Source organism: Mobula birostris, chromosome 27, assembly GCF_030028105.1.
Source record: "Mobula birostris isolate sMobBir1 chromosome 27, sMobBir1.hap1, whole genome shotgun sequence".
Taxonomy (NCBI): Eukaryota; Metazoa; Chordata; class Chondrichthyes; order Myliobatiformes; family Myliobatidae; genus Mobula; species Mobula birostris.
In genome coordinates this window covers 6,889,314-6,914,348 of record NC_092396.1, presented here as the reverse complement: position 1 = coordinate 6,914,348, position 25,035 = coordinate 6,889,314, and the positions used below count along the sequence as shown (strand labels likewise).

The 25,035-nt window shown below is 40.4% G+C and overlaps 1 protein-coding gene across 3 annotated transcripts in view; it reads left to right on the top strand.

Annotated features, from left to right (window-relative positions):
- The first annotated feature begins 10,617 nt into the window (after positions 1 to 10,617).
- Positions 10,618 to 25,035, top strand: part of rerea (arginine-glutamic acid dipeptide (RE) repeats a) — a 655,730-nt gene continuing 641,312 nt past the window's right edge. For all 3 annotated transcript variants that reach the window (XM_072245215.1, XM_072245214.1, XM_072245212.1), the window contains exon 1: positions 10,618 to 10,870. The gene's annotated coding sequence lies outside the window, so the exon portion shown is untranslated. The remainder of the gene's footprint in view (positions 10,871 to 25,035) is intronic.

Below are 25,035 nucleotides of genomic sequence, written 5' to 3'. Positions count from 1 at the left end.
CTGGTTTAACTTTTTATTAAAATCCGGGTTGATTCTTTTTGATGGACTGCTTTAAGGAATGATCTGGCAAAAGAATAAGTTGCTGAAACTTTCCCAGTTGTTTGACAATTCTGAAATTAGGACACAGCCAGAGGGTGGTGAATCTGTGGAATTCATTGTCACTGATGGCTGCGGAGGCCAAATTATTGGGTATATTTAAAGCAGAGGTTGATAAGTTCTTGATTAGTAAAAGTGCCAAAGGCCATGGGGAGAAGGCAGGAGAAGTGGGTTGAGAGGGAGAATACAACAAATCAGCCATGATGGAATGGCAGAGCAGACTTGATGGGCCAAATGGTCTAATTCTGCTCCTATGATTTATGCTCTTCAGATTAAGTTTCTGAAGCTTTTCTAGTTGTCTGCAACTTGTGGAATTAGAACATGAACATTTTTTTTGTCTGTCAAGGGTATATTTCAGTTCCCTGATGTGTCCTTGCAATCTAGTAAGGGTACCGAGGGAGCTAGTTCAGATTAGCTGGCAAAAGCAAACATTTTACAATTTCCCTGGAAACCATAGTACAAGAGTGGCTAACATCTTCTGACGAGTCACATGTGTTAGGGGTGTATGAATATAGCCTTCAGGCAAGGACAGAGCCAGTCTCAGTTCAATCAGTTGCTCATATATGGCAGGTGCCACGTTTATTGTCCACCTCTAATTGGCCTGAAATGAGTGGATTAAGTTGGTGAGTCTGAGAAAGAAGTAGACCGAACCAAGTAGAAATGACAGATTTCCTTCCCTGAATGACATAGGCAAACCAGATGGGTTTTTATAACAATCTAGTCGTTTCATGGTTACCGTGACTGCTAATAGCTTTTTAAATTTCAGATTTATTTAATTACTTAAACCTATATTTCCCATCTGCCATGGTGGGATTTGAATTCGTATCTCCAGATCAACACCAGAGTAAATTAACCCCACCGCTACCAAGCCCAGTAACCTCAGAACGATTTACCATGTAGCGTTGTTTACCTTTATCCTGAGCTCCCTCCCATCACATTTGTACACATACTCACATCCCTATTGTCCATAGGCTTCATTACTCTGATAACATTTCTTCGTTGTCTCAGTGGTACACAACATACGAATTAGCAGTAAGACTAGGCTACTCAACACCTCAAGCCTGCCCCAACATTGCATAAAGCCATGATTGATCTATCCACAATAACCTTTCACCCCTCCCTCCCTTGTTTGTCAATCTCTGCATTAAAAATAGTCGAAGATGATTCTTCCAAGGATTTGCAACCTCTGAGAGAAAAATAAATTCACCTCACCTTGGTCTTAAGTGAATAACCTTATATTTTTTTAACAGAGACTCTTAATTGCACTTACTCCCAAAAGTGAGATGATCTTCCCACATCCACCCTATCAAGATGACCCAGGGTCTTTTATGTTTTAGTTTGGTTCTCTCTTACTCTTCTACACTCCAAAGAATAAGGTACAGCCTTTCTTCTTAAAACTACCTGCTAATTCCAGGTATTAGTTGAATAAACCTTCTAAGAGCAATTGACAATGCATTAACATCCTTTATTATACAAGGCAAGCAATGCTGTACAAAGTAATTCAGATCTGGTCTCTTTATAACGGGAGCATAACCCCTCTACTTTTGTATTCAATTCTCCTAGGCTATAAGTGATAACATTCTGTTAAAATTCCTAACTGTTGCTTTTCTTTATTTTCTTGTGAATGCCTGCAAGAAAATGTATCTCAGGATAGTATATGGTGACATACACGTACTTTGATAATAAATTTACTTTGACTTTGACATGGACATCCAGCTCCCATTGCTTCTCAGATCTCTACAGTCACACACCATTTTGAAAGTATCCATCTATTTTATTTTGCCTACCAAAGTGGACAATTTCACATTTTCTCCATTTTCCCAGTTATTTATCCAGAATATTTCCCTTTGGTAAGATAAGACCATAAGACAAAGGAGCAGAAGTAGGCCATTTGGCCCATCGAGTGTGCTCTGCCATTTTATCATGAACTGATCCATTTTATCCTATTTAGTCCCACTGCCCCGCCTTCTCACCATAACCTTTGATGCCCTGGCTACTCAGATACCTATCAATCTCTGCCTTAAATACACCCAATGACTTGGCCTTCTCTGCTGCCCATGGCAACAAATTCCGTAGATAAAGAAGATGCACTAAATGCTGGAGAAACTCAGCAAGCCAGGCAGCATCAACAGAGGAGAGTAAACAGTCAACAGCTTGGGCTGAGACCCTTCTTCAGGATTGGATTTATTTATTTATTTATTGAGATACAGCTCAGAATAGGCCCTTCCGGCCTTTTGTGCTGTGCTGCCCACCAACCCCTGATTTAACCCTTGCCTAATCACAGGACAATTTACAATGACCCATTAACCTACCAACCAGTACACCTTTGGACTGTGAGAGGAAACCAGAACACCCGGAGAAATCCCACACAGTGGGAAATGAACCCAGGTCGCTGCTGTTGTACAGCATGGTGTAAACCACTGTGCTATAGGGGTGAAGCCAGAATCTCATTGTAATCTTCACAACTTACTTTCCTAATTATCTTTGTGTCATTGGCAAAATTAGTAACCTTTGGTGTCTTCAGTGTTTCAATGGTTCAATTTAATACAGAGAATGTAGACAGTATACAACCTGAAATTCTTACTCTTCGCAGACATCGACAAAACAGAAAAAAACCCAATGAATGAATGGAAGAGACATCAGAATTCCAAAGACCCCTCCCCTCCCACACACAAGTGGCACTGTAAGCATTGACCCTCTCCCTCCTCTCCCCCATTTGCACCAGCAAAAGCCCCTCACCCACCATTCAAGAAATAGCAAATCCCCAAAGAGACCTTGATCATGCCGTTTTGCGGATGAACTGCAGGAGGTCACCTGGGTCTGCAAAAACTTCTGATGCCATTTTTTCTAGCTCCTTCCACTTGATATCAACCAAGTTATCACATTAGATGGTAAAATGTCAAGGCTCCAGTGCTGATCTCCGTAGTATGTCATTCATTACGTTTTCCAACCAGAAAAGACTATTTTATAAACACAAGAGATTCTGCAGATGCTAGAAATCCAGAGCAACACACACAAAATGATGGAAGAACCCTGCATGTCAGTCAGTATCCATGGAAATTAACAAGCAGTCAACTTTTCAGGCCGAGACCCTTTATCAAGACTATTTTTTGCCTATTTTGGTTTTTATACCATGTTAGCCAACAGTCTTCTATCTATGCCTAGTTCACAAGACAAAGCAGGAAAATTCCAATATGTCTAATTACTGCCTAATCACTACTACTACTACGTCGATTCAGGCCTAGGGGGCCGGCATCGGGCACAATGACGAACTCTCCACTTCTCCCTCTCCCTTATCAGTGTGTTCAGCTCATCTACATTAGCCGCACCGCTGTCTTCTAGGAGCGTGTTGACCATAGTCTTGGGAGGGCGCCCAGGGTTCATTCTCCCGTGCTTGGGCTCCCATATGATGACTAGGCTGGTAGGTGGCTCGGGGTGGCATAGACAGTGCCCCGCTAGTTTCAGTCTTCTCGCCTCGATTTTAGTGGTGAGCATTGGTAGGTCATCACAGAGCTCGACGTTTGTCATGTGCTGTTGCCAACTCACGTCAAGAGCCATCCGGAGCACTCGTGTATAGCAACCATCTAGAGACTTTCGCATCGTCTTGGTGAGTGTCCACGTCTCGTATCCGTAGGTGAGAATGGACTCGATGACTGCTATGAAAATCCTCTTTTTAAGCCCTCTGGTCAGGTTCGACTTCCAAATTTCCTTCATGTCGTTCATAGCCCTCCACGCCAGCGCCTTCCGTATCTTTATGTCCTTCTCCGAACTCATCATTCTTGACCCGAGGTACTTGTAGTCAAAGACTTTCTTAATGGTATCTTGTCTATGGTCTTGAGAGTACCTTTGTCGCAGTTAAACGCCTAATCAATCAACTCTTAATTATCAGCATTGGGATGGTAGATGGCTTCGACACTGCTATCAAGGAGCACTTAGTCGTCAATAACCTACTTATTAATGCCTAGTGTGGATTTTAATTGGACCAACCTCTCAGCTCCAGACATCAATGTAGCTTTGATTCCAAAATGGATCAAAGAAGGGGTCCATGGTAGAATGCAGCAGGCCAGGCAGCATCTCTAGGAAGAGGTGCAGTCGACGTTTCAGGCCAAGACCCTTTGACGAAGTCCTGACGAAGGGTCTTGGCCTGAAGCGTCGACTGCACCTCTTCCTAGAGATGCTGCCTGGCCTGCTGCGTTCACCAGCAACTTTTATGTGTGTTGCTTGAATTTCCAGCATCTGCAGAATTCCTGTTGTTTGTGTCCATGGTAGAATAATGGTTAGCACACTGCTTTACAGTACAATTGATCTGGGTTTTTAATTCCCACCATTACCTCAAAGGAGTTTGTACGTTCTTTCATTAAACACGTGGGTTTCCACTGGGTGCTCTGGTTCCTCCCACAGTTCAAAGACATGCCGGTTGGTAGGTGATTGGTCATTGTAAATTGGTCCGTGATTATGTTAGGGTTAACTCGGGGGTTGCTTGGCTGCGAGGCTCGAATGTTAGGAAGAGCCTACTCTGCACTGTATCTCAATAAATAAATAAATCTTAGTACCAATGGTTGAGTTTGCAGATTGGGCTGTTGTTGATATCAGAGCAACACTCACAAAATGCTGGAAGACTCAGGAACTCAGCAAGTCAGGCTGCATCTATGGAGAGGAATAAGCAGTCGACATTTTGAGTTAAGACCATTCATCCAACATCAGCAGAATATCTTGTATCTCTGCGATTTTTTCCTCCCCGCACCCTGTGGCGATTCAGGCAGCAGCCTTGCTGTTTCTTTAGCATTTGTCTGTTTTTTTTCACACAGACAAGTTGCTAGCTTGACGCACAACCCAGCACAGATGGAAAGCACACCTGAAGAAGTTTAAATCTTCCTGACTGTACTTTTTTCCATAGATGCTGGCTGGCCTGCTGAGTTCTTCAAGCATTTTGTATGTGTTGCTTGGATTTCCAGCAACTGCAGATTTTCTCTTGTTTGTCATAAGACCATAAGCTCATAGGAACAGAATTAGGCCATTTAGCCCATTGAGTCTGCTGTCGTCCCATCAAGGCTGATTTATTTTCCCTCTCAACCCTATTCCCCTCCTAATCAAGAACCTATCAATCTCTGCTTTAAATGTACCCAATGACCTGGCCTTCAAAGCCATCTGTGGCAATGAATTCCACAGATTCACCGTCTTCTAGCTAAAGAAATTCTTCTTCGTCTCTGTTCTAAAGGAACGTCTTTGTATTCTGAGTTTGTTCTCTCCAATCCTAGACTCTCCCACTATTGAAAAAAACAAGATGTCTATCCAAGCTAATCCCATTTTCTTGTGTTGAACCATATTCGTTAAATCATTTTCTATCCATGCACCTGCTGAAATGTCTTTTAAATATAATTGAACCCACCTATACCACTTCCCCTGGCAGCTCATTCCATATACTGTGGACACCATCGACTCTGCAAACTACCTTTTCCAAAAGCTCTCTTCTGGATACCGCTATAGGGCTATTAAAACAAAAACCACGCCATCTTATAAATTTCTTCCCCAGGCTAATCTGATCAACCGTTCTAGTTAGCCCCCTCCCCAACTCCCTCTATCTTTTACTCTCGTCACTGCACTGTAAACACTCTAAACCACTTTTTATAATGCTGTTTACACTGTAAATGTATGCTGGTATTTATGTGTTTATGCATATTTTATTCCATATCCATACTTTAACCTCTAACTTTATTTTTATGCAATTCTTTATTCCTATAATTGTTGAACATTGTGACTTTTTGTTGCATCTCATGCCCTGACCAACACACCACGGCAAATCCCCAATACGGAGAATAAAGTTGATCCTTGACCATTCATGTGATAAGATTTCCCCTCACACCTTAAATCTATGGTTTCTCATTTTAGATCCATTACTGTGAGGAAAACAAAAAGCTGGTCAGCTTATTTATGCCCCTAATGATTTTATACACCCCTATAGGATCACCACTCAGTCTCCTACACCCCAGGGGGAAAACGTCCTAGCCTATTCAGACCCTCCTTATAACTCAAGATCCCGATCTCAGTAACATCCTTGTGAATCTTTTCTGCACCCTTTCTGACTTAATAACATCCATCGTACAGCTGGGTGACCAAACCTGCGCACACTACTCCAAGTGTGGCTTCACCAGTAACTTGCACAATTGGAAAATGATGCGACAGAGACACAACAGAATGTGATTCAAGGAACCTGCACGTGGTGGTATTTCCCTTAGGACAGTTGTCCTGGTCCCCTTTGGTGTTAGAACATCAAAATAAATTTATTGTTGAAGTATGCACTTTTGCAGATTGGCTGTTTGTCAGTCTTTGTGTGTGTTTTTCATTGATTCTATTGTATTCCTTTAGACTACTGCAAATGCCTACAAGAAAATGAATCTGAGGGTAATATACGGTGACAAATATACACTTTGATAATAAATTTTCTTTGAACTTTGTATATGCTACCATACACTACTTTCAGATTCATTTTCTTGCAGGCATTTACTTGAAAGTAAAGAAATGCAATAGAATTTATGAAAAACTATACATAAGCGTGTGAGCACGTGGCCAAGTGGTTAAGGCATTGGACTAGCTACCTGAAGGTCGTGAGTTCGAGCCCCAGCTGAAGCAACTTGTTGTGTCCTTGAGCAAGGCACTTAATCACACATTGCTCTGCGACAACTCTGGTGCCAAGCTGTATGGGTCCAAATGCCCTTCCCCTGGATAACATCAGTGTCGTGGAGAGGGGAGACTTGCAGCACGGGCAACTGCTGGTCTTCCATACAACCTTGGCCAGGCCTGCGCCCTGGAGAGTGAAGACTTTCCAGGTGCAGATCCATGGTCTCGCAAGACTATTGGATGCCTTAATACATAAACTAAGACTGACAAACAACCGAATTGTGAAAATAAGAATAAATAGTACTGAAAACCTGTGTTGGAACATTCTTGAAAGTGATTCTGTAGGTTGTGGAATCAGTTCAGTGTTGGGGTGAGTGAGATTATCGATGCCAATTCAGATTGTTAGGTAATAACTGTTCCCGAACCTGGTGGTGTGGCAGGGATGGTAGTAGTGAGAAGAGAGCATGGCCAGGATGATGAGGCTCCTTGATGATGGATGCTGCTTTCTTGTGGCAGTGCTCCATGTAAATGTGCTCACTGGTGGGAAGGGCTACTCGTGATGGACTGGGCTGTATTCACCATTTTCACTAAGCTTGTCCATTCCTGGAGAAGTCATGGATTTAAGTTAGAATAGATCAGGGCAGTAAACTGCAGTGCATTTGTAAATGGTGCATGCTGCAATAAAGGTGGTGAAGTCAATGTTTCAGGACCTAATTGAGGTGTTCAAGACCTATGATTTGGCCCATCATTTCTCTAGCAACTGTAAAAACCAATTTAATAACACCTTCCAGCATCAGCTCCATAGCCCAGCAGATAACAGCTCTTCAAGCATACAGCCAATTATTATTTAACTGTGAGGAAGGTTTCTGCCTCCACCATCCTTCCATGCGATGAGTTTCAGACTCCAGTCACTCTAGTTTCTCCAATCCTTCAACCAAATACGTTAAAGTTATGACTGCATACACACAAGAGAGTCTGCAGATGCTGGAAATCCAGAGCAACACACACACATACACAAATGCTGAAGAAACTTTGCCAGTCAGGCAACATCTAGAGAGAGGAATGAACAGTTGATGTTTCAGGCCAAGACCCTCCAGCATTTTGTGTATGTTACTCTGAATTTCCAGCATCTGCAGAATCTCTTGTGCTTATAATAGCAGGTGAGGAAGCCAATGTCTGTAGTGGCGATTTGGGTGCCAGTCAAGCTGGTTAGCCAGACAAGTGAAGAGTGTTCCAACACACTGCTGACTTGTGTCTTGTAGGTGATGGAAACACTTCGGGGGTGTTAGGTAGAGAATCACCCAATACAGATTGCTTGGTCTTTCCATCAATTTAGCAGAATGGGTGATAACTGATTTTCTTGTGAAGCCCCCATCCCATCAACATCTTTAAGAAAAAAGTAAGTTGTACTGATTTGGAAATGAGATTTTTTAATTAAGGAGATGAACCAAATGAATTTCAACATGGGAAATTGAAGACTTTTTTTTAGGTTATGAAGACATGCAGTCCTCTTTTATTGTCATTTAGTAATGCATGCATTAAGAAATGATACAATCTTTCCTCTGGTGTGATATCACAAAACACAAGACAGACCAAGACTGAAAAAACTAACAAAACCACATAATTATAACATATAGTTATAACAGTGCAACAATACCATAACTCGATGAAGAACAGTCCATGAGCACAGTAAAAAGTTCAAAGTCTCTCAAATGTCCCACATCTCACGCAGATGGGAGAAGGAAGAAAAACTCTCCCTGCCATGCCCCACCACAGTCCGACTCTGAGTCATCTGAAAACTTCAAGCCTCCGATCAGCTCTCTGACACTGAGTACTGAGCACCATCTCAATCCGAACGATTCGACCTCAATCTCGGTCGCCAACAGCAGGCAAAGCCGGGGATTTTGAGGCCTTTCCTCTGGAAGATTCTCAATCGCGCAGTAACAACAGCAGTGAACTTGCGTTTCAGAAATTTACCCAGATGTTCCTCTGTGCTTTCACGTCCATCTCCATCAAATCAAAATTGTCCACGGCCCCTATTTAATGGATATGATATCATTTTCACCGGAGGGCTGCGCGCACGGGGCGTGCTGCTATCTCATCCTCTCGCCGGATTCCTCTCTGGAACCAAATTTTCAGCATTCAATTAACCCCAGTTTTTGCTAAATTTCTACAACATATGCCAGTGATTTAAAAAGTCCATCTACTGTATTCCTGATAGTTACACTATCAAAGTTCTGTTTAACTACATCATCTGTGATTTCCCTGTGTTAATTCCAGTTCAGTCTCATCCCCTGGTTTAAACCCATTGTTGGCAGCCTCTGTTTCCCAGTTTAACAACAGTATTTTATATAAAGATACAAAGATTAGCTTTATTTGTCACATGCACAACAATATAGTGAAATGCATTGTTTGTGACAACGGCCAACATAGTTCAAGGATGTGCTGGGGGCAGCCCGCAAGTGTTGCTATGTTTCTGGAGCCAACACAGCATTCCTACAATTTATTAACCCTAACATCTTTGGAACGTGGAAGAAAACCAGAGTACCCAAAGGTGACAGGGAGAATGTGCAGGTACAAACATTTGTACATGTACTGTCTCCTTATAGAGAATGGCGGGAATTGAACCCTGTTCGTTGATCACTGACACCGTAAATCATTGTGCTAATCCACTTTGTGTGTGTATATTTACACACACACACACACACACACACACACACACACACACACAAACAGTATTGTGCAAAAGTCTTGGGCACACTTATATAGCTAGGGTGCCTAAAACGTTTGCACAGTACAGCAAGTTTGTAAATCTGGCACGAGCCAAGTATGTTGGGAATGGCAAGAGAGGTGTGTTGTGGGAAAGGGCGTGGGACAAGTGGCAGAGAAAGTGTGCTGGGGTGGGGGGTATGTGGCACATGTGCAGACACACCTAGCCCTGAGACACAAGGCTTGGTTATTTGACTCCAAACAATTGGTTTATTGATTATTACAGAATGTCTCTCTGATTCTTTCTGCTGCCTTCCCTCTCTCTGCCCCTTTCCCAGTCTCAGCCCACAACAGAATCAGGTTTATCATCACTCACATATGGCATGAAATTTGTTTGTTTTGTGGCAGCAGTTCAGTGTAATACATAAAAATTACTACAGCACTGTACGAAAATCTTAAGCACTCTAGCTATATATATGTGCCTAAGACTTCAGCACGGTACTCTGTGTGATTATTTTATATATATACACACACAAAAGTTTGTATATACAGTACTCTGTGTGTGATTATATATATACACACACACACAAACAATATGTATATATTTACAAACTTAGTTCCTAATTTGACCTTGGTGCCTAAAGACTAGTGCATTGTTTAATCCAGATATTTGTAGCCTTGGATCATAATTTAACCTCTATATTTTCAGCCCCAGAATCTAATTCTACCCCTGTATTTACAGCCCCATATCTTAATTTAACCCCAGTCTAGGCAGTCCCGGGTCCCAGTTTAATACCTGCGTTTCCAAAACGGGTTCTCGGTTTGACCTTAGTTTCTGCACCCTCTATATATGTAGCCCCAGAACTCAATTTTATCCCAGAATTTGCAGCCCCAGATCACAGTTTAACCCCAGAATTTGCAGACTCAGACCCCTGCTTAACCCAGATTTTGGAATCTCAGATCTCGATCTCAGACCCCAGTATCTGTAGTCCCAAAACCCAATTTAACCCTTTGCCTCAGTGTCGGTGCACACACAACCGCAGCCTCTCCCACCCCACTGCAACATTGTTTGTGGACCCAGAGCTTTTAAATCAATTCAGTCCTCTTTCTCCTTGGCGCTGATTGGCCAGGCGCCGGTGCGGGCGGCGAGCGCGGGCCAATGAGCGCGACGGTTACTGGCGGGTGCGCGGTGTCCTGTGGTTACGGTGTTAGCCGGGCTTTGGTCCTCACTCTGAAAACCTCCCGTCTCTCCCTGAAACAAAAAGGGAAAGATTAGCCAGCCCTCGCTAGAGCACGGCATTGTTCGCGGGCAGTCGGAGGAGAGCAGCGCCAGAGGGAAGGGGCAAGAGGGAGAGGGAATTCAGATGCAATCTTCACCAACTATCCCCCTTCTCTCTCTTGTGAAACTGCAGGCAGCCTCAACATTCATGTGGTAGAGGGACGGAAGGTAAGGAAGGGTCTGAAAGGGTGGCATGTGTGTTGTTACTGCTGCTGCATTGTCTCTGTGACTGGTGCTTATAACTTCACCTTTTCCCCTTCCCAACACCCAAACACACGCCTCACAGAGACGTGCAACAATCCGCACACTCAGACACAAAGGCACAAGTCACCCACGGACACTCCCAGGCACACAGATGTGTACACACTCATCCACACTAACTTATTCAAGTACATGCACACTTATGTTTACACACACTCATTCAAGGGGCAGTTGTGGTCACCAGGACAGATAGCCATCCACACAAGCATGGTCTCATGGATTAATGAAGTCAAGTGGACAAGTGCAGACATGTATGTAAACATGATCATGTGAATAAACAATCATGCGTGAGCAGAGTCATGGAGTTGAACAATCGTGCACAGATACATTCTTGCAGACAAAAGTAGTCATGCAGAGAAACACTGGTTAGCCACATGGACAGATACAAACGCATGTGCACAACCAGTCACATGGATTTTGCATATCACAATTGTGCACACAGTTATGAGTGTGTGGACAATCACATGCATGAACAGTCACATGGATGGCAGTTGTGCAGAAATACGATCACATGCACAAATGCTGCTGCATGGACAAACATGATTGTGAACAAAGTCGTGCGGATCAATGCAATCATGTGGACCGACATACTTAAGTGCACGAACGCAAATGTGCACAATCAATGCAAACAATGCCGTCAGTGATATTGGTTTTATGCCAGTGGACACAAATAATCGTGGAAAAACAGTGCGGACAAAATCATGAATACACTCACACTCATTCAATTGTGCATGCACACTAAACACACTCATTCAATTCCACACAGGCACTAACCGCACTTTTTCACTTGTGCGTGTGCACATATTTATTAACTTGAGCATGCATGCATATGTGAACCTGATTGCACTTGTTCACTAACACTCACACATAACTCATTTACTGCTTTGCAGAAAACTCCTAGACACTCATTCACACAAATACACTTTGTGAAATAAACTCACTGTTGCACACTTTCTCACTTGCACTCACTCAAGCACCCATTTGAACTAATGTTATTTGTGCACCTTAACACTAGCACACTCTTGTGCACATATTTACGTACTCACTCTGATTCACACAAACTTCCACACCTTCATGTGTATACATTCACCCTCATTCTTCTATACCCATGCAAGTGCACTCACTTGCACAGGCGTGTTCAGCTCATTGGACACGTGCTTGTGTGCACAGCTCCGCTTGCACTGTTAATTTGCTCTTTTTCAAGCACACTCCAACTGATTCACACATGTTAATGTCTTTTGATGCCTGTATACACTGATTCTCATTCACAAAAACTCTGTGGCACCAGTGATTGCCCAGCTCCTCCCTCGTTCCCAACTCCCCTTCCACACTTCCACTTCTCACAGACTTATTTTTGTTCTTTCACTTGAAACCCTTCCAACATCCCTTTTTCCACCCACCCTCCGTCCTCCAAAATGTCACTTTCCCCACTTGGATTTTATTATATGTTTATCAGGATAAGTATGGGCTTGATTGGCACCAGAATGTCACTTGTGGAGATGTTCATTTTTTTTCTGTCGTGGTTTCTCAATCATGGACGAATATTTATGACTTCCATTGTGCTTCTACTAACATCTGGGAAACTGTTAAATTTTGCTTCCCTTTTAACCTCTTAATTTAAGATCCCTGAGTTGATGAGTGCAGAGTGACAAGCTTGTCAAAATCTGGTGTTAACTTTGGTAGATTAGACCTTAAACGCATTGTTTTACTCTGGTTACCTGACTGGAACAAAACTTGGAACATACTTGTTTTTTGTTAATGTGCCATTGTGAATGTTGTTCATTTCTTTTCGTCCGAATAAAGACTTTTAAAAAGAAATAACAAAGAATTTTGATTCTGGACTGGAACTGAATTTGTAAGAAATTAGCCAAGAATGCAATTTGTAGGGTCATCAAGAAGATTAGAAATCGCAGTGTAAAAAAATTACTTCAATGTAGAGTGCTTCTGTGAATGTCTTTTTGTGGTTCTTTGTTACAGAGATTATTTTAATTAACTTTCTGTTAAGTAATCATCTTTTGGTTTATTTGAAAAGTAAATCACAACAGTTAGTCTTTTGTGTTGCTTAATACTGTGTATAGGTCATGAATTGAGATGTACATGGGAACTGTGTGTTTCATTGTGATTATTGAACATGTGTGGATCGTTGAATGTAAATATTCCTCTTTCTGAAGTTGGCTTAATTTTGGCATTGCATGCAAAATTGCATATATCGAAATAGTGTTGGCCAGCATATTTGAAAGTCCACAAAATCAAGTCAGTAAAATGCATAAATTCTCTTTTTACATCAATTTTCTTCCAAATAAAGATCACTCAGCAAATAGTGGAACAGATGTAACTCCTACAAACTGAATAAACAATCATTCCAGCAGTCACAATGACAAAATGCTGTGACTAATGCTTTAAGAGCTGATACTAAAATTGAATGCTATCTATATGTAAACAGAGGCTTTGCACATTTCAAGATGTGTACCACAATCACGGTGAAACTGAGTGCTAGTTTGTTGCCAGGATGTAATACAATCAAGGGGTTCAGCTTTCGTAAGCAGTGAGAGCGGAGTTCAGTGGTTTGTGAACACCAACTGCCTCAAACCCCCAAGATTGGGTTACAGTCTGTAACTTATTCTAGCACAGCTGCTATTTTTTGTACTTCTTGGTGGTTACGATGCTGTTGAAATTATTGTCTACTGGTTTTTAATGGTTGCACTGGAATGAGGAGCCCAGCAGCTGTCATGATAAAAGATCTAATGTATGTATTTTATGACAGTGACCTGGCAAAAAGAGCACATCCCACCATAATAGTCATATATTACTTAATAAATACCCATGTAGTGAAGCATGTTTGAGGGACTGTAGAAGCCCTTATTATTTTCGTTCTGGGTCAATTTTCCTCCTTTATTTCATGAAATCATTAATTAGAATTCCAGGTATCTTTTTGTTTGTTTGTGGAATTTGGTGTCAGATATTTGGAGGAGCCACAGTTGAGCTTTTTTTGGCCTGAGGTCAACACTATGCACCACAGCCTTAGACACTATTTAAATCAAAGTGAAATTCCTGGATGTTTCTTCCTTTTCTGTAATCTTCATTCAGTGTTTGACATGTTCAGCTAACAGTGCAGATCTAGGATTGAACTTCCGACCTTTAGCATGTATACTAAACCATCTGAAAAGGTTTTCTTCTCTTTCACTCACACTCTTCTTACCATGTCTCCCTCCTTACAATTAAGCCTCTAGAATGAGCTAAAGACACCATGAGCTCATGTTGCCTAACTTGACAGTGTATTTACAAAATGATCAGAAACATACCTACTAAACCCTTTGTGGTTTGAATGTGGGGGAGGTTATAGACAATCACCACAGATTTCTTTATGGGGCAATTCAGAAAGTGACTTCAACTGTAGTGAGCTGAAATTTAATTTTGTATGAAGAGTGATTTACATACATTACTTTCAGTGTACAGGTACAGAGCAATGGCAAAACCAACCTGTTTAAAGATTCTGTAACTTTTCTCTGTTTTTCAGCAAACAAAATATTGCTATCCACAATTCTTTTGATCACAATTAATAATTTAGAAGTTTCCTATCCAGTACATTTTTGCTTAAATTGAGTAACTTTTTTTTAAAGAGACTTTAATATACTGTGGAGTTAGAAATTAAAATATGGATATGGTTGCAATTATTTTTTTTGGTCATTTAAGATTCTGAATCATGAATAAAATATTGTTACTCATTATCTAAATGAAAGTTTAAATCCAGTAATATTTATTAACATTGTGCAATGTATGAATGAAATTGCCCTTGTAAACTCTTCCTTTATAGAGGGTTGTAGATGCAATAGAAAAGTGCATTGGAAGTTATTAATGCTGTATTTTGCTCACTATTGGTTTTTCTTCATGAGTACACACTGTTCTTGGGTAGCAATAGTTTCTGTATTGACAGACAACTTTAAGTTGCTTTTTGTCTTTAAATCAAAAATCAATGAAAATCCTATGCATGTGGTACAGTAAACTGGATGTCCACAATATTGTAATGAATGGCACCAAAAGCACATGCAATTTGTAGCAAAGAATAATTACTCAAAGGAGAGGAGCGAGGAAGCTAGTTCTGATGTATGTAGGAGCAAACATAAGTACATATATTGGACTTTTGAATCTGATAACATTATGGGACCTTGTTCATGTGTGGGGAGTTGTCCATAAGTCAGGTGTTGGATGTGTACAGCTTAGCTAACTGCAAAAAAAAAGTTATAGATATGTCAAATAAATCTACGAAATGATAAACTAAACTGAGAAACTGAAATGAGGTCAGTTTGAAGACCAAACTTTGATGGTTATGTTGCTGGGCTAATAATCACGAGACTTTGTTCAAATCTCTCTGTGGCAGCTGTGTAACTGAACTTACTTTTTTGACCAATATTTGAGAAAATAAACATAAAAAACATAAAAAATCTGCGCCATTATTAGAAATACTGCATTGATTCATGAATTTCAGGAAATGAACTTGTTACCATGAGGTTACATAAGGTAATTTTGATATTGTCATCTCTGTGCCAATCCTATTCATCATGACCCCTGGGTCTGTTGACTTTTTCCAAAACTTGGCTAATTTGCCTTTATTTTAAAAGTGCCTTGTCTCTCCTCATCTTTGTGTCTGTTTCTACTGTATAACTCTGAGAGAATGATTCTCTCCAGTTCTATTGTTACAACATACTATATTGTCCTAACTTTCATTCTTTGACTGTTGGTGGCCATGCTGTCAGCTGTAAACTCTGGAGCATTCTCTTTTTTAGAATATAGAACAGTACAGCACAGAAATGGGCCCTTTTGCCCACAATGCAGTGCTGACGTAATTTAACTAGTAATTAAATGCCTGACCAGAATAATTACTTATTTTTACACAATGTCCATATCTCTTCATTCTTTGGACATTCATGTGCTTATCTTAAACACCTCTTATCATATATCCACGATCACTCCTGATAGCACATTCCAAGCACCCACCACTCACTGTGGAAACAAAAAATTGCCCCACACATTTCCTTTCATCTTAGTCCATCTCATCCACTTTAAATATATTCCCTCTAGTATTAGATGTTTTGAACCATAGTAAAAGATACCAGTGGTCTTCTCTTAATCTTAAAAATTTTTGTTAGGTCTCTCTTCAGCCTTGCCTCTCTGTGAAAACTACTCAAGTTTGTTCAATATCTCCTTATAGCACATGTCCTCTCATCCAGAATGTATCCTTGTAAAACTCTTTTGTGTTTCTCCAGAGCCTCCACATTTTTTCTATAATGGGGCAACCAGAGTTGAATGCAACTCTCCAGATGTGGCCTAACCAGAATTTTATAAAACTGCATATATTTTAAAGCTTATCCCAATAAGCATAGTGCTTCCTCCTAATGTAATGAAGTTGTGTGTTGGTTACCCATAATGAAGTGTTTTGATATTTACTGTCAGTTCATAGCCCAACAAGCCTCACCTGTTGAAAGTGCACTAGTCATTTATCAGGTTGTGATAAAGGAGAAAATAGCATTTACAGTGGTAATGTAAATTGAGGGATTTCTATATGCTCTGCATTATACTAATACCATTATTGACATTTGGCATTGGTGTCTTTAAAATACATGCATTTTGATAGAATTTAAATAAAAAATCAGTGATGCACCGTAATGAAATCACTGAAAGGTGTTTGAGATTGCCTTTGAAACAAATGAAGAAATATGTAACATCACAACACAAACAGTGTCCTTGACCAATGAAATGGAATGTTCCTTGCTTAATGTCAGGACTTGTGAAGTTAGTGTAGCTTCTGGGTGACTGGTGACATATGAGTGAGATACAGTGATTGCATTACATTTTGAGGTAAATATAAGAAAGCCCTTTTTCTGCGTGGATAATGTTTATAGCCATTTCTGCTTATGGAATGTGTGTAACCTTTAGTATAAAATCACATGCTTTCCATGTTGCCTAAATCTTTTGAAATATGAAGTCTAACTTTATATTAATTGTATGTACAGTTTTAATTTCAAATGGGCAGTTTGTCCTTCTTCCTGTTTAACTAACTATCATTTTGAAAATGTTTAGATGTATTCTGTATATTATGATTCTAAATTATAGCTTTTTCACATCTAAGAGCTAGGTTTTTGAACAGTTTTGTTTTTCATGCATGAGGTGTTACAGACAGATAAATGATTAGTTGTTGGAAACAGCAGTTAATACATCCCAAGTTGTTTTCTTTGGTCTTGTCTGCATGTCTAAGCCATTTTGCGATTTGTGTACATGCAAGCCTAAAACCAGTGAGCAACTGCATGCACCTTAGAAATTGGTCCCTGGCCATCTGTTGTTTCATGGAAAATACAGCTTGTGTTTTAGGTTTTGCATGAATGTGTAGGAAGGCTTTGACATTCCTATTGTTTGTGTTCAAATGCAAATAATCTTTAGATTGCATAAATCTGGAGATACTTGGCCAGAGGCACGTAGAGAATGGATAAATACAATCCTAACTGCCAAATTATATGATGGTTAATCTGCACTGACTGGCACCCCTCTTAAATAAAGCATTGTCAGTACAAGTTAATAGGTTGTAATCAAGGATTGGGCTGTAATGTGTCTGCATGCAAATGAATTGAGCATTTTGAATTGAGCATTCAAAAGAATGGAACTTGTGTTGCATGGAAAGATTTTAAGCATTTATCTGTAAATAAAATATTTAAAGTATTTATACCCTGTTTTCTGACCTTTTATGTCATTGACATCACTGAACCATGCACATCTAGGGAGACATGATAGCATATCTATTGTAAACAGATCCATTCATCTGGTGTGCATAATCTACTTGTAAAAATGGTGTAAGTCAACATTGGTGCTTATTTGCTGAAGAAAGATAATTTATTGAGACTGCTTTGTGCATTGTACAGTTTCTTAAAGATTTAGGACTCTAGCAGATTTCTACAGAAGTACTGTGGAGAGCACTCTAACTGGTTGCATCACCATCTGGTACAGAGGGGCCACTGCATAGGATTGGAGAAAGCTCATTGTTACCATCAAGGGGAAGGCACAGCAGCCTGAAGATACACAATGTTTTAGGATCTTCCTTCTGCCATCAGATTTCTGAGTGGCCAATTAACCCATATATACTGCATCACTATTTTTCCCTCTCTTTTTACTGTAATTAAATATAAATAAATAGTAATTTGCAGCTTTTATTATGGACTAAAGTTCTACTGCCACAAAACAACAAATTTCATGACATATGCTAGTGATGTTAAATCTGATTCTGGTTAGAACTATTGCTAGTCGAAGATGTCTTCATTAATCGTTATACTTGGAGACAGCGTAGGCTGAACAGTGAACAGTTGGTGGCATGCTTTTGTTTGTGAAATTGCCTCATTTTAAAATTAGAAGTGTTTTTATGAATGTAAAGGGAAAATGCCTTTCTTCTTCTTTGATAATGGCCTGCTATCAAACCTCGATTTGCCAAATTATTATTCAGCCAATGTTGTGAACAAACTTCAGTGCCTCCCTTCCCCTGAGTTAACTCCCATTATTTTCCCACCTAACCAACAGCTTTAGGATTTCTGCGTGGACATGGAAGTTGTAGTTAACTATTCCCAGCTGTTTATCTTGTACACAGTCCATTGCACTCCTCATGGAAGCTAAAATAGATACAGTGCTGTGCCTGCTTTTCGCTAAATTGAGAATCCACCTGAGTATCTTTCCCAAGACTGGATCAAGCCCAGGAAATGTTTCCTTAATTCTGGTGGAAGAGGGTTTATACAAGGGGCTTAACTAGTTTTTGTTTTGTTTGAATATAATTTTTTTCCCAGATGATTTAATATTTTGCTTTTAAAATTTAATACTTTAATAGGTTTTTTTTTGAAATGTTTATGCCATTGATAAACGTTGTCTCGACAGCTTTCTCTGTTAAACTAGGAGAGTCCCTTAACTGGTTGTCAGAGGTTTTCAGCTACCAAATGTTTTGTCCTATTCGCCCTCCACATAATCCCATTATGTTGAGGGAGCTCGTGTTGTTACACAGGGCTTCTCTGCTGAGAGTTATCAAGCAGGCCGTGGACTGCACCGGACCAAGTCTGAACGGTGGAGGTTAACGGTGATTGTGGGGGTCCTGCTGTTTACTGTTTACTTCATATACTGGGCTTTGTTTGTGGTGAATGTAGAGCTTTAAAAAAATCCCCTTCAGTTTTTTCCCTCTTAAAGTCTTATAGTCATAGGGGAGAATCCCATTCCAGATATTCTATCTAGTGTAATTTTTCCATTCGTAATTGAGGTTCATGTACATTAACAGGCTGTTTGGCAATGGTGGGCTTCAGAGTTGAATCTTTGCAATGCAAGAATCTGATTTAACTACCTTTTCTTGGTCATTGGGGCTAATTAAAGTGATCTTATCAATATACGAGCAAAGGTAGGCTAACGCAGCATAGAATGATGATCGATCTTGGCCTCTCTGCAGTTTGTGTGTCTCTGTTCTGCATTACTAATGTTTTTTAAAAACTTAAGAAAATAATTTAGCATTGTAAAATAGCTAACAGTGATCATCAACAAAGTTATCATCATGTTGCAAGGATGTGAGGCTAAGCAGAATATCAATGTCCGTCTTTCATTTTGGTATAATTCATTTCCAGGATAAATCAGGGTCTCTAAGAGGAAAGAAAATTGGAGGAGGAATTTCTTGGCCAGAGGATAGTGAATTTCTGGAGGCCAAGTCATTGGGTATATTTAAAGTGAAGGTTGATGGGTTCTTGATTAATAAAGATGTTAAAGGTTACGGCAAGAAGGCAGGAGAATGAGATAAAGATGATAAATCAGCCATGATGGAATGGTGGAGCAGATTTGATGGGCCAAATGGCCTGATTCTGCTCCTATGTCTTATGGAATAAAATCTTAAAATAATCATATACACACTATAGTGAACGATAATGCAAGATTGTTTAATGATGTTTAATGTCATTTCCTGTACACAAGTGTAAAGGAGAACAAAATAATTGATCCTCTGGATCTGATGCAGCACAAAAACAGCACACAAAATATAGAACACAATAATAATAAACAAAAATACATAAATTAGCTTGTTTACATAGATGATTTTGTGTCCAAAAAGTGAAACTCCGTGAAAAAAGTAACTAACAAGAAATAAAGTAGTGGTGGGGAAAGGCCATGACCTTCCAGCTTATCCATATCCTTTATTTCTTTATAAACCTGTGAGGTCATCCCTCGTTTTCTGGGCATTGGTGCCTTTATTATCCAAATTCTCCGGATGATGTAATTTGAGGTGTTAATAAAAGCAAAGGCAGATGTAACTGAATAGTTGCTTTCTAAATCCAAGTGAATAATTGTACTGGAATAATTGAGGGACAAGCCTTTCTCTCACATGAACTTACAAGGTTGTAAAATCTGTTATGAATTCTGGATATCACATCGTTCAAATAGCTCATAGATTTTAAGATTCCTGCTTGATCAATTATAATCGCTGAATAAAAATGATTTATTTGAAAAGGCACAGGGAAAATATTGTTTAAATACCCTTCCAGTTTACATCTCTTAACCAAATTTGGTTAAAACTGATGACTTGTGTGAATCTGGATGCAGTGCTCTCTTCCACCTCATTAACATCAGTTTAAAGCCTTGATTGTAAAGTATTAGTAGGCAATTTGAATATGGGAGACGTAGATAAACTCGATCTTTCTTCACCAGTGCTGTTCCAATAGCAGTTCTTAGATCATCTAAGTTGTGCTTTTACTCTTTTCCCATTTACCTTCTAATACCTAGATTAAAACTGTCTACACTTTACAGATAGCTATTTATACTATGTTTCACAACACATCCAGTGATAATAAATCTGATTTTGATTCTGTTTCCTTTATGCACTTCTAACAATTTTGTGATCTTAAATGACAGAGCAGGCTTGAAGGGCCGAATGTCTTGAGATTGCTCATGTTTCTTACTATCACTTATTCTGTCAGTAAACACCGACCACACAGCACTCGGGCAAAATAAAAAGTGCCTTTGAAGTGTTTTCATGCACCAGACTATTGGCAAATAGATCTTGTGCAGCCAGTGGTAAAAGTTTAGTAAACCTGTGAGGTTTTTAAAGGCAAACTAAGCATTGAATTTGATGTTTCTGATGGCTGCATGAAACCTCGTCAAACTGTGGTATAGCTAGCATGGTAATTTAAGAGTGCCACTTCAATATACATTCATGAGACCACACAGGATTAGGGAAGCTAGTTACCTTCCTACCTGCAGATTGGTTTAGTACCAATTTGTCTTCAGTTTAGTCATTTAAGATTTCCCACAGAACAATAAAGTAATTGAGACCAGTAAAGATTTTACCTGATACAAATGTGAGGTTTAGAAAGATCTATGGGCAGTATTTTAAGATTTTATATCTTTTTAAGTGACTTTTGCTGACTTCTCTACCCATTTTCACTCCATTTAATTGCCAGTTAAATCTGCTGTACACTCTGTTACAATATATATTCGGATTTCAATGTATAATTTGACTCATTCGTGCAGAAAGCAGATGCAACTGGAAGATTCTGACAATTCCTTGGTACTTAGCTCTAATGGTGGCTTTTCCAGTGTTTCTGTATTTTATTTCAAAACATCCCCTTTTTCTGCAAATGTAAAGTAAAGGCATCCATTAGTCTTGCGAGACCATGGATCTGCGCCTGGAAAGTCTTCACTCTCCAGGGCGCAGGCCTGGGCAAGGTTGTATAGAAGACCAGCAGTTGCCCATGCTGCAAGTCTCCCCTCTCCACGACACCAGTGTTGTCCAAGGGAAGGGCATTAGGACCCATACAGCTTGGCACCAGTGTTGTCGCAGAGCAATGTGGGATTAAGTGCCTTGCTCAAGGACACAACACGTTCCCTCGGCTGGGGCTCGAACTCACGACCTTCAGGTAGCTAGTCCAATGCCTTAACCACTTGGCCACGTGCAAATGTATGGCCATCTGAAAGTGGGGAGCATAGAACATGTCAGTTATTGGCTATAGATGAGCTGCCTCAACAGTGTACGAGTCAGTGAGGCTTGGGATTGGAAGCCCGCGCGAGTCCGGAGTTCAGTGTTTTGTGATCGGTGAGTCCTGGGACCAATCCCAAAGCTCAAAGACTGATGCTGGTAAATCTGGAAGTTGAGCCCCTGAGTGGTGTTGGTGGTCCAGACGTTGGGCCAGGGACTGGCGGTTAAAGACCCAGAGGTGATTTGTCCTGGGTGGGAGACATGGGTGAATGGGAGGGAGGAAAGTTTTTTTTGCAGTTGTTGCTGTTTTGTTCTGCTAAACACCTTGGTGTTGGTGCTGGATTATGTGGCGACATTTGCAGGCTGCCCCAAGCACATGTTTGTGTTGTAATGGTTGTTTCTGCAAATAAAATATTTCACTGTATGTTTCAATGTGTGGTACTGTGCAAAAGTGTTGGGCACATCTAGCTAGGTGCCTCAGACTTGCACAGTACTGTATTTGTCAATGTGGAGCAGAGAGTGAGTTTGTATATCTGTTTGGAGCAAAAGATGTTGGGAATAGTGAGTGTGGAGCGCTGCAGGAGAGGTGTGGGACAGGTGGCAGGTGGGGAGTGGCATGGGTGCAGATACACCCAACCCTGAGACATTAAGCAGGGTCATTTGATTTCAAACAGTAAGTTTATTGACCATAACAGGATCTCTCTCTGGCGTTTCCTGCTCCTTCCCCTCTCTCTTCTCCTTTTCCCAACCATGGTTTCCCTCTCCCTGCCCCTTTCCCACTCTCAGTCCACAACAGAGACCCATATCAGAATCAGGATTATCATCACTCACGTATGTCATGAAACTTGTTTTTTTTTGTGGCATCAGTGCAGTGCAATCCATAAACTTACTGCAGTACTGTACAAAAGTCTTAGGCAATGCTCTTAATCTTCAGTCTTTTGCTTAGATGTCCAAAGTCCTTGCTTGCACATTCGTGTTAATGGTGAATTTTCACATTAGTGTGTGCTTGCACCGATATGTGGTTCCCGAAGTATGGAAACTAGTGCACGTTTTCTTAGCAACCTTGTTTTGCAGATGTTCGTTATAAACCCCCGTCTCTTATATGTTTCAGTTAAAGAGTCATTGGTGACTTTGTACTTGGCATCCAAATATGTACAAATACAAATGTTATCTGCCCACTGCATCTCAATACTGAGGTTGGAGTGACCTTGGCTTTGGAGAGGAAATGATTTATGTTTAAGAAGTTTCTAGTTCTGTAGATTTGCTTCAAACCAGTGCTGCGTGTAGGCCTGTATCACTGGGATTCACTGGCTAGTACTGTTTTTTTTGTCGTAATTAAGAGGAATCTTGAATATTATTTGCCAGCCTGTCCCCTCTAATGAAAAGTTATCTCGCTGGTGGTGCAGACAGGTGATAGTGCACAGTGATCCCTGGTTCAGTATTGTTCAGTTGCTTATTTATTTAGTCAGATTCTTTTCCTACTTTTTCATGCTTGCATTTTAACTGTGTGATTGTAAATAAACTGAGGCAGAAATCAAATAGTAACAATCCTGGACCACATTTTAGTTCCAAATTCTTTACTGGGTAATGAAAACCGGTAAGATTAGAAGGAAGCTGCCGTCTATGTGAGCTGATATTCAAATAAGGCTTGTGGAGCAGTAATATCAAAGAAGGTTGTGAGAAGGTTGTGCTGACTCAACCTGTAACCATGCCTTTGGAATTTATTGTTTTGATGTGTGGGAAATCCTAAACACACACTGGGATGATACCAACATTCTTTCAAAGGGAGGATTGCTATCACATTGGGTGTGTGTCTTGTGTGTGGTATTCTATGAACTCTCAAATGCTTATTACATTACTAGACTGGCTGAATTTCAAATGGCAAGCACAGAATACAAACTGTTCTCTACTTTTTGTAGGCTCTGAATGGCAATTCTTACCATCTGGATTCTGATAACAATGTTGGAACCATCTTACAGGATGTAAGAAATGTATGAAAATAAATGTTTCTTTTCAGTCAGAGTCCTTGCTGAGGTATGCAGTATGAATCAGTTTGAATACTTAATGTAAAATTGTAAACAGAGAGCAAAGTGAGAGGATAAGAAAAATATGAGTGAGACAAAAAGAGCAAATTTCAAAGTTTTTCCAACAAGTAAAAGTCATGGTAGCATAGCTGTTAGTGTGTCATTATTAGAACTCAGGACATCAGAGTTCAGAGTTCAAGTCTGGTGTCCTCTGTAAGAAAGTTAGTACATTCTTCCCATGACTGCATGGGTTTCCTCCAGGTTCCATTTATTATCAGAGAATGTACACAGTATAGAACCTGAAATACCTGAAATATCTTCGTGAACATCCATGAAAAACAGAACCCCAAAGTCCCCATCCTCCCCTCCACTGCGCATGCAGCCACAAGCATACCCCCCCCCCCCCCCATTTCAGCAAAAAAGCATCAGCACCCACCACCCACCCAGCAAAGCAAAGCACTGGGAGAGACCATGATCTACAGTCAACAAAAAAAAATATTGTTTACCAGGCAGTTCGACATGCTACTCTCTCTCTCTCTCTCTCTCTCTCTCTCTCTCTCTCTCTCTCTCTCTCTCTCTCTCACTCACTCACTCACTCACTCACTCACTCACACACACACACACACACACACACACACACACACACACACACACACACACACACACACACACACACACACACACACACACACCTGGCACCTATTTTTTTTCCACAGCGAATGGAGAGACTGACAGTCACTGTTTCGGTGTTATAATGTGCTGCGCTGCTTTTTTATTTGGAGATTCCTGACATGAGAATGTGCAACAAACTCTTTTCGTCAACTCCCCACCCTCATTGAGAGAGAATGTGATTGCCCGACTACAGAGACCTCTGTCCATACAACTGCTGAAATGAATTCCTTCTCCTGCGACACCTCCATACAACACCACAATTTCCTCCCACAGTCCAAAGATGGACTGGTTAGTAGGTTAATTGGTCATTGTAACTTATGCTATGATTAGGCTAGTGTTAAACAGGTGGGTTGCTGGGCAGTGCGGCTTGTTCAGCCAAAAGGTTCTGCTGTGTGCTGGAATGA